The 10,648-nt window shown below is 42.8% G+C and overlaps 1 pseudogene; it reads right to left on the bottom strand.

The window, feature by feature from the left end:
- Positions 1 to 3,288: 3,288 nt before the first annotated feature.
- Positions 3,289 to 4,820, bottom strand: LOC102845484 (annotated as a pseudogene).
- Positions 4,821 to 10,648: the final 5,828 nt, after the last annotated feature.

Genomic DNA, 10,648 nt, shown 5'->3' with positions numbered 1-10,648 from the left:
CAATCACTCTCTGGAGGAGTGCATTATGCTTGGTAGAGATTCATCTAAGAAAATAAAATCCCTTCATGAGATGCAGTAGGGAGCCCTGGTTGCCTAGTGGTTAGGAGCTGCACTGCTACCCCCCCCCCAAAAAAAAAAACACATGGAATTTACCAGCTTTTTGGTGGGAGGAGAAGGGCCATCTCCTCCCATGTGATTTAATGTCTCTGAAAACCTGCTGAGGGTCAACTATGAGTTATTTCCATCTCAAGAGTACATAACAACAACAACAATGAGATGAACTGATCCAGTAGCTGCAAACATAACAGCGGTTGCACTGAGGCACAGGATGTGGTACAGGGTTTCTTTCTGCCATACACAGGGTTACAGTTATTCAGTATTTACCTCACAGAACCTAAAAAAAATAGACCTACAGTCAAGAAACACAGAAAAAAACAGCACAGAACTAGAATCATCATCTGTAACTTTCCAAAAAGTCAGCACACTGCCCAAGATATGGGAGGACAGGAAACCTGTTTGTCCACAGTACATCAGGATACATAAAATCATTCACAATCCTGATTTTTTCCACATTTGTGTGAACCATCTTATTAGCTTTTACTGTATTTTAAAAATATTTCTATTTTTTAGAGAAGTTATAGGTTTCTAAAAATGTGCAGAAAGCACTGAGAACTCCCTGATGTCCACCCCTGGCACTGGGTCTCCTACTGGGTGAAGGGGCATTCCTGTGTTTGGCCAATGCTGATCGTCATTTTTAACTGAAGTCCATGGTTTATATGAGAGCTCATAATTTGCATTGTATATTTCCTCATCATTTTTAATAACTTTTAGAAAGCATGGCTTTGTTCTAATTAATTTCTTAATGAGTTTGGTACACGAGTATTTTGTTTCAAAAGCATACTAAAATTAAAAAATGAGATAATCATCTGATCTGGTCTGGAGAGCTCACAGTGCCATGTCTTGATAAATACTGGACTATATTGTATAGGGATTGTTCTGAATAGGGAGCTCTGGTAACTTAGTGTTAAGGAATCGTACTGCCAACAGAAAGGTACCTGGTTCGCATCTACCAGTTGCTCTGTGGGAGAAAGATTCACAATCTCTTTTTATATGATTTGCTGCCTCTAAAAATCAGCTGGAGGGTCAGTTACGGGTTGGTTCCAACTTGACAATATACATCAACTACAACATATTGTATTAGATGTCAGTCTTCTATTGGAGTGTCTTCTGAAGCCAACAGAGTCCAATTACTCTTCAGACAATGTCATGTGTCATTATGGTTTTGTGTTAATCTTCTCACAGATCCAGAAACTGAAGGTGGGATGGGGAGGAGACAAGATCTACTTTCTGAAAAGCAGAATAGCTTACTGGAGAACTCACGGACATTGGAATCAGGGATAGGTATAAATCTTAGCGGCATTAGTCAAGGTTCCTCATTTGTAAACCAAGCACAATACAGGCTATTTCTTTCATAAAGTGGAACAGAGACTGATGGAGACAACCAATGCCAAGGACATGAATGGCATTGAGGGCACATATACACCTGATGGCAACCAGCAAATCCCAAAGTAACAATCACTCACATGCAGTTAGATCTAGCAAATGTCCCATTAGGGTAAAATTTTTTTTAAAAAAATCTGAAAGATATTTTAAGCCATGAAAAGGTCAAACTACCTAAAGTTTAAGTGTAACAATGCTGAAATTATTAAGAGATCCTTGGGGGACATCCAGAGTCCCTGGTGCTAAAACTGGTTAAGTGTTTAACTGGAAACTGAAAGGCCAGGCCATTCTAAACCAAACAGAGGTGCCTAGGAAGAAAGGCCTGGTGGTCTGCTTCTGAAAACCTCTGAGGTGCAGTTCTGACTCAGTGGTTACATGTGTCAGTTCTACGCAAGAGGTTGTCTTGGAAGATCTCTTGGGAAGAGATTGTCCAATTTCCTCTTTCAGAGCAGCTGATAGATTTAAGCCAGAGAGGTTCAGCCTTTGGGTTAGCAGCACAACCCCTCAGGGGCTCTGTCACCAGGACTTCCTTTTCTGGTGGAGTGCTCCATAAGGAATCCAGCTGTTAACCAAGAAGTCATGTATCTCTGGTGGTCTGAACCCACCTGTGGCTCCTTGAGAGTTGCGTTTGTAAAGATTCCAGCCAAGAAATCCCTGTTACAGTCTCAACTCATTGCCGTTGAGTTGAAATCAACTCCTAGCTGACCCTCCATTGGATTTTCAAGACTATGTATCTCAAGGCAGGAGTTCGCCCATCTTTCTCTCAAGGAGTTGCCTGTGGGTTTGGACAATATCTTTCTGTGCAATTAATAGTCTCAGGAACCAAGTGGAGGGTCAGCTATGAATTGGTTCTGACTTGATAGTGGTGACTTATTGAACTGAATCTATTGAAGCAAGTGCCCAGGACTTTCTTTCATGGCACTGCAGGGTGGGGTCAAACCACCAATCGTTAGGTGAGTTATCAAGCATGATGCTACATTACTTGCATTTTAGGCCAAAGTAATGGGATTCATGGGTTCTTATGGCTTCCCCCACTTTGCCCACAGTCTCTGGGAGGAGATGCAGGTAAGAAGACAAAGCCTGTTCTGGAGACATTCAGACTTGACCTGAGCTCAGAGTTAGGATCTGCTCTTTTTGCTGACCGTGTGATCTTTTTTTTTTAAATACCAGAGATCAAATTTTAATCTCGTTGACATTCAGGACCATTAAAAACACAGTCCTGGCCTTCTGTTAAGCATGTGTTAGAGATACCACATCAATCTGGACACCATCTCATATTCAATGGTGTAGTATCTTGTCTTCATATATTGGCAGAAAGCAACCAATGCCTGTTCTTGCTGTCACCAAAAACTCCCTGGAAGGACTGGCTGGACAAACTCATGAGTCTTAGCTTCACTAGCGGCAGTAGAAAGGAAATGGCTGGGTTCTAATCTCAATCATTCCAAATCCTCTCAGCTTGTAGTGATGGTCTCCAAGCTCTGCCCACAGAAAGCGTCCCAGCATCTCTTGGTAGCATTCAATGGCTCTTCTAATGCACCATCTGCCTCTGCCCTTAGAGCATGTATCTTTAAGGTATCAGTCATCTGCTCCCCTGCCGAATAGCTGCTCACACTTGAGGCCAGTGGACCCAAGAATCATTAGGGCTTTCTAGAATTCTGTACCAGGGAAGGCTGGCAAAGGCAGCAGGCACTTGTCATACATCTTGGCCAGCAGCTGTGATATCCACTAAGAACTCAGTCCTAGATGAAATCTTTCTACAAAGAGCAGAAGATGGCAGTCAGGCAAGGATCAAGAATCAGAGAGTTGCTTCTGAATTTCAGCCACAAGATGTTGTCTTTTAACGGCCACCTGAAAGAAAAAAAACTCCTTTCTGCTGGCCACTGAATGAAGTGTGATGACTCCGTCTTTCATTTCCTGCTCACCAATAATGACCATCAATGGAATGCCCATGTCTTCACAGTAGTGCAACTGGGTTAATAGTTTGGGGTTGTTCTTGTACAGCAGTTCAGCCTTGATCCCAGCATCCCAGAGCTCTGCAATTAGCTTCAATCGTTCTTGAAGAAAGATTTTTCTGTGGTGTGGCTACAAATACTTGGGTCTCAGTGGTCCGTACCATCTCACCGAAAGCCTTCATTCTTTGCTCCACAATCGAGAAGATCCGTTCCACTCCAATACTGAGTCCCACACATGGCACCTTGTGGCCCTTGGGGTCAGGCATGCCCACCAGGTCATCATAGCGCCCACCAGCAGCCACAGTGCCTATGCTCAGGGGCTTCTCTGCAGCCTGATCTGGGCTTTGTAGCAGCACTGCTTCATAGAACACTCCTGTGTCGTAGTCAAGGCCCCGGGCTAGGCTTAGATCAAAGGAGATCTCAGAAATTCCAAAGAGAGTCAGATATTCAAAGAGCAGCTTCAGGTCCCCCAGGCCCTCTAGCACTTGTTTGTTCTGAGTTACTGGGGTCTTGGAACAGCTGATCTAGCAGGGACAACCCACCATGAAGTTGGACGTAATCTCCAATTCTATCAGCTACATCAGGTGCCAGGCTCTTTTTTGTCACCATCTCATGTCTCACATGTTCCCGAGACATCTTGTCTAGTTTATCTATTGAGGAGCAGATAGCTCGGAACTTGCTTTCAGGAACACCACAGGCAGCAAATATCCTGTCTACAATCCGCCAGTCATTGACCTTAATAAGGAAGTCCCCCAAATGGAATCCACTTAATATTTCACACATAATCTTCAAACATTCTGCATCAGGGATCATAGGGTCAAAGTGACCAGCAATGTCAAAATCACACTGGCCGAACTCCCTATAACGGCCTTGAAGGACGGTGGGACTCTCCCGCCGCCACACTTTTCCAACATGATATCGCTTCATCTTCTTTACTTTATTCATGGCCAGATAGCGAGCAAAGGGTACAGTAAGGTCATAGCGAAGGGACAAGAGTTCTCCACCTTGATCTTTCAGATCATAAATTAGTCCAGATTCCTCTCCATACTTCTCAGTAAGCATTTCCCTCAACTCAAATGCTGGAGTATCTAACCCCTTTGCTCCATGCAGTTTAAAGCAGCTGACTATTTTATCAAGAATTTTCTCCCGTATAGCCATCTGCTGGGGACTAAGATCCCTGGTGCCCTTTGGAGTCTTGAGAATAAAATTTGATTTCTCTTGATCTGGTTTCAGTTGAGACGTTAACACTGCCTCTGCAACCTGACTATGAGAATGGACTGCCGAGGTGCACAGTGTGTAAGGCGACCGCAGGCGCGGGCTGAGCAGCGCAGCCCAAGCCCTCCAGGGCAGAAGTCCGAACTGGGGCATCATGCAACAGAAGGCTGGCTTTTCGGAACAAGAGCAAACAGTTAATAAATGCGGCACTGCAGAGGTGAAGCCCAAGAACCAGGCAGAAGCTGGTCCCTCTCACCTCCTAAATTCCGGAGGTTCACGTAAGTACCACGAAGATTCCGTAGACGCCGAGCCCCAGAACTTCCTGTAAGAACCGGAAGTGAACGAATGACGTAGTAAGCAGAGGCTCTCTGACCGTGTGATCTTGAACTTAATCTCTGAGAATCCTCAACACCTGTAACAGTGCAATAGGAATAACCATAAACAGGGCCAATGAAAGGGATTGAATCAAAACACACAGGAGAGCATTCCTCACATAATAGGCCCATGAGCTATGTGACTGGCTTCTGAACTCTAGGATTACCAGGGGTCCAAGTACTGTGAAGTAGGGGGTTTGCCTTGTCTTCTGAAAGTAAGAGTCACTCTGAGCTAGTTGTGCAGATAAACTATGTTTTTGACTGGCAGCACTGAGGGACCAGGACAGTGATATAAAATAGTCTACAGTTCATGAGAGCACACTGAGTGGTATAAGACAGCCATTTGAGAGCCCTCTCATGCTTATCTGATAAACTGAAGTGCAGTGATACTTGTCCTTTGAAGCAGTGAACTGAGAAGCACAGATAGTAGGACCAGGGGAGGTGTTAGGCATTCCCTCATTAACCTCCATTGTTTTTGCCCCTCCCTACCATTCCCTCATCTTCCTCTCCACCCACCACGTGGTGTGGGGTCCGGCCTTCCCAGGCCCTGGTCTGGGCGTGGTGGTGGACAGGTCAGTGGGAGGGAGGGCTCCACACCAGCTGAGACCTGCCGCTCACTCGCTCTCACAGCCGGCCTGCTCGGAAGACACTCTGAGGTGGTGATCAGAAAACAACTGCTTCCTGCTGAGTCTTGGGAAGCCCACACCCTGTCTACCACTGCACATTTTTGCAGCTGAAGGAGAAACTGCTGGAAATAGGAGTTTCCCTTATGTCATCGGGATGAAGCCCACTGTGTTCTCCCGGGGAGACACCGGGGAGTTGGCTCAGGAAGGGCCGGGTGGGAAGTGATGCAACTTTGTACAAAGGCTTCTGGTTCTTTGCAAAGACCCCAGGCATCAACTAATTGACCTTGCAGAAAGGTGAGTCCCCTGGGTCTGAGTCAGCCGGAACTTTCTTCTGCTCTTAGGACAGTAGATGTTCCAGTCTTAAGAATGAAAGGTTTGGAAAAAGAGGTGAACAGACCACAATGGGTGCCCACCCAGGTAGAGCTTCCCTCCTCCTCCCATCCTATCTTTGTTCATCCAGAAAGCAAAACATCTTTTCTATTGACTCGTTCTGGAGCTTCTACTTCCCTTAATTCATTCTTCTGGGTTATCTTCTGGTATCATTTCCAGAAGAACCTTTCTTAAAAAGTTTTATTTTATACTGGTTTATATACAAAGTTCATAAAGCTCATTTGCATTGTTTTTCACACTGGACCAGAGGAATCTTTTAAAAATGCCTAGTACACTGAAAGAATCAGGACTTTCTGGAGAATTGGCTGCTTCCTGATTGGGCCAGCAAACAGCCAGGTTTAGTCAATGATGTGTAATTGTGCCAGAAAGAGGAAAAAACTGGCCTAAGAGCAAACTGGAGAGCCCTACTGACCAAAGATGAGAAATTGTTAGCATCACACAGATTTTATATCTACTGAAAGATAGCAAATATAGGAATTCATGAGTTTATGATGATAAAACAGAACTCCCTTGGTTACCAGAAAAGACTGCTCATTTCTCTGGAAATTGGTAAAAAAGAAAAGAAACAGGTCTTCATTTCCCTGTGTGGACTGTAGCTGATATGTGAAAGTTAGTCTTTACCTAAGAATTCTACCTAAGCAATGCAGAAAAAACAATAATATTAGAAAGTCATGATTTGGCAATCCAATAGCACAGCTTGGGAGCTCTGTTGCCTTAGTGGAAAGGTGTTACACTACCAACCCAAAGACACGTGGTTCGAATCCACCAGATTTATCTGAGTAAGAAAAATGGACAGTCTCCTCCCATAAAGATTTACAGCCTCAGAAACTCAACAGAGAATTCCTATGAATCAGAATTCTTGGCAATGAGTTTATTTTTTTGTGAATAAAATAATAAGTTTGGAAATTATCAACAATGGATGCCGAAACTATTTGATAAAATGTTGATAGGAGACTTAGAAATAGGAAATACAGGGTAAAATTAATGATGTTTTCTTGACATACACACAAAGTTTAACACTGCATCTAACCAAGTTTCTAGATTTGTTTTGCTCCCTATCATGGGCATAAATTCAAGTACACTTTAAATAGCTTTCATGGCCTAACGGAGCTGCACCCTCAGCCCAAAAGTGATTAGTTGGCTGCTCTGAAGAAGAAAGCTGGACAATCTTCTCCTGTGAGATATACAGCCTCTAAAAACTTGCTGAAGGGTCGACTATAAGTCGGTTCCAGCTTGATGGCAATGAGAGTGAGTTAGGTGTATAATATACCTGATTTTGAAGACTTAACAGCACCTAACAACAACTATGTTGTTGTTGTCGTCATTGGTTATTGTTGTTATGTGCCGTCGAGTTGCCTGTGACTCATAGCGACCCTACGTTACAACAGCCCTAAACTCTGCCCTATCCTGTTCCAATCTCACCATCTCTGACACACCTGCCCCCATTCCCCTAGTCACTGAATCAATCCATCTCATCTTCTTCTTCTGCGCTGTCCCCCCAAGCTCCCAAGCATGACATCCCTCTTCAAGGACCATTCCTTCCTTGCAACTTGTCCAAAGTACATCAGACGAAGCTTCAAAATCCTTGACTCCAAGGAGCAGCCTGGCTTAACCCTCTCCAGGACAAACCATACCTACAAACTGAAAACCTTAGGGGTATACTGATTAAACTCTCTTCTGCTACCTGAAAGCTTGGTAGTTTTAACCCACCAGCCACTCTGCAGGAGAAAGATGTGACAGTCCACTTTCATAAACACTCCAGCCTTAGAACCCTGTGCAGGAGTTCTATTCTGCCTTGCTATTGTTGTTAGGTACCGTCAAGCTAACTCCACTCCTGGTGATGCTGTGTATGACAGATCAAAACCTTGCCTGATCATGTATTTTATAGAACTGACTAGATAGCAATGGTTGTTAATATATATAAAGAATATAAACTATCTCATTTAGTATTTCTATCTTAATCACATGTTGATTAATATCAATAATATTATCATATTAATAATATTTTGGAGTTAAATAAAATATACTATTAAAATAATTTTACCTCTTTTCTTTAAACTTCTTTGAATTTGACTGCTAGGATGTTTTTAAAATTACATATGTGGCTTGTCTTATATTTCTAGTGCTGCCCCAAAGCTAAATTATCAGTTACAGAAACTATTGGCGACAGAGGAACTAATTCAATACTGCAAGAGGAAATCATTGACCACATTTGGAATATGGGAGATATTCTAACAGAAAAATGGCTTATTGTCTCCAATAGTTAAATAACATCAGAACAAAGCAGGAGAAGCGATGGTTTTGAATTAAAATAGATACATCACATGAACTTGTTTGATCCCTGAATTGAATTGTAAAAGGACAGGTTTAAAATAATCTGGCCAATTTGGACACTGGACTGTGTATTGTTGTTGTTTTGGAGTACCATCAAGTCTGAACCAACTCAACAACAATCTAATAGAGACAAATGTACAGTACTTATGAATGAAGTTGTATATTGTTTATGAGTTTCTTTTAAGTCCTCCAGCATTAAAAATAAAAAAAGGAAAAATACAGGAACAGGTGAAACAAGATTGACAAAATGTTGATTATTGTTGAAACTAAGTAATGAAGGGAGCTCTGGTGGCCTAGTGGCAGGAAGCTGAGCTGCAATCCCAAAGGTGTGACGTTCTAATCCACCAGATGCTTCGCTGGAGAAGGAGGAGTAATCTCCTGCGCCAGTCGGATCTGATTCAATGGTACACAACAAGGGGGGTAAAAAGAACAAAAATAAGTAATGAACTTATGGGAGTTCGTTATATTCATCTTTACTTTTTATATGTTGAAAATATTTAGAATAAATTTTAATACTTAAAAATTATTTTAATTTTAGTGCCTTGGAAAACTAGCACGTGGATTGGTTTACTGGATGAAGTCACATGAAAGCTTAGAAAGCAGTATTCAGAGGGAATGGGGAAGAAGTCTGAGAGGCTGAATGCTTGACCCTAGGTTCCTAAGGAGGGATAGAGGGTTGACAAGGCCCGAGTCCCTAAGATGAGCCAGATGGTCTCCCTGGGAAAGTCAACTCTATCTAGACAAATCTCGCATCTGTAGTTCAGGATTTGGCCTTTTATTGTATCTTATATTATAGTCTATCTGGAGGCAATAAGGCTGTGTTATTAAGGTTTATTGTTCAAAAAGTCTCCCTAATCATTGATTAACTTTATCCTGTGGACAGGTGGAAATATGCTAATAAGGCATGTTAGTTTATCCACAAGGCGATTGGCTAATCACATCACTAAATTGAGCAGGTCTAGCAACAGATGCTGAGAATCTCACCACTAGCAAAGCAGCAACAAGAGAATGTATTGTGTCATTTGAGGCCAGAGATTCTTGGGTCAACCAGACTGGAGCCTACAAGAGCAGCAGCCATAGCGGCCAGCAGCAGAGAACCAGAGACCTGACTTGAGGTGGAACAGACTTTGGGACTATTACACACACACACACACACACACACACACACACACACACACACACCAGGAACCAGAGTTAAGAGTCTTTGCTCAAGTTTGTTGGAGCTCCTGGCAGAAAGGTGAGAACCATAATCTAACTGGTAAGACTGGTCTAAAGCTGTAAAGCTGAAGGCACATGTCAGCAGCCGTCCTAACTGACTGCTTTCTACTACCAAGCTGAGTGACAGCTTTGTTGTTGTTGTTGTTGATTGCCTTCAAGTCGAGCACAACTCATAGTGACCCTATGAAGCCTCTCTACAACTATCGACATTTATCAAAGTTCATCGAGTTTCTGGAGGCAAGTTGTTTAGGAAGTGGATGGCACTCTTGCTTCCAAACCTGTCATAGAATGTTATTGGTAGAGTCACCTGCAATGCATAGTGACCCTGTCCTGAGCCAGTCTCACCAGTTCTGACACACCAACCCCCATTACTCCAGTTACTGTATGAATCCATCTCATCCAGGGTCTCCCAGGAGAGCAGTAAGATTTGTTTTGGGATAATTCAGAAAAGGTGAGGGAGCTGACCTCATGGGAATTGTTTTTGTGTTGTTGATGGGGACAATTCCCCTTTATGGAGTTGGTGGCAGTCAGAAATAACCATTCTCATGCAGTCCTTGGTCTTTTTACTAAGATTTTTAGTTAGTGAGGATAAATAAACAATTGCAATTTTGGTTACATAATTTACAAAAAGCTGTCATTATCACCAAAGTTCACATGAAACAATTAGTGAGAAAAGAATCATTTAGATGGTAGTGGCTGGTTAGTTTAAAAATCAAGATGCACCCGATCTAAGCCATGGTATTTGCAACTGTTTCCTATGCATCTGAAAGTTGGACAATGAATAAGAATTGATGCCTTTTAATTGTGGTGTTGAAGAAGATTATTGAATATACAATTATTAGCTGACAAAAGAACAAACATTCTTTGAGCATCAGGAAGAAAAAGCCCTTGACGATAGATACCATGCTGGGAATGGTAGAGCGGTCAGTGATAGAGAAGAAGACCCTCAATGGGATGGACTGACAAAGTGATTGTCACTGTGGGCTTGAAGAGACGGAGTTCCGCCGCCAGAGACAGAGTTTCACCGCCAGACGGGCCA

Source organism: Elephantulus edwardii, unplaced genomic scaffold (assembly GCF_000299155.1).
Source record: "Elephantulus edwardii isolate Elephantulus edwardi_28Jun2011 unplaced genomic scaffold, EleEdw1.0 scaffold00008, whole genome shotgun sequence".
Lineage (NCBI taxonomy): Eukaryota > Metazoa > Chordata > Mammalia > Macroscelidea > Macroscelididae > Elephantulus > Elephantulus edwardii.
Note: the sequence above shows the minus strand (reverse complement) of the source record. Positions and strands in the feature narration are given on the sequence as shown.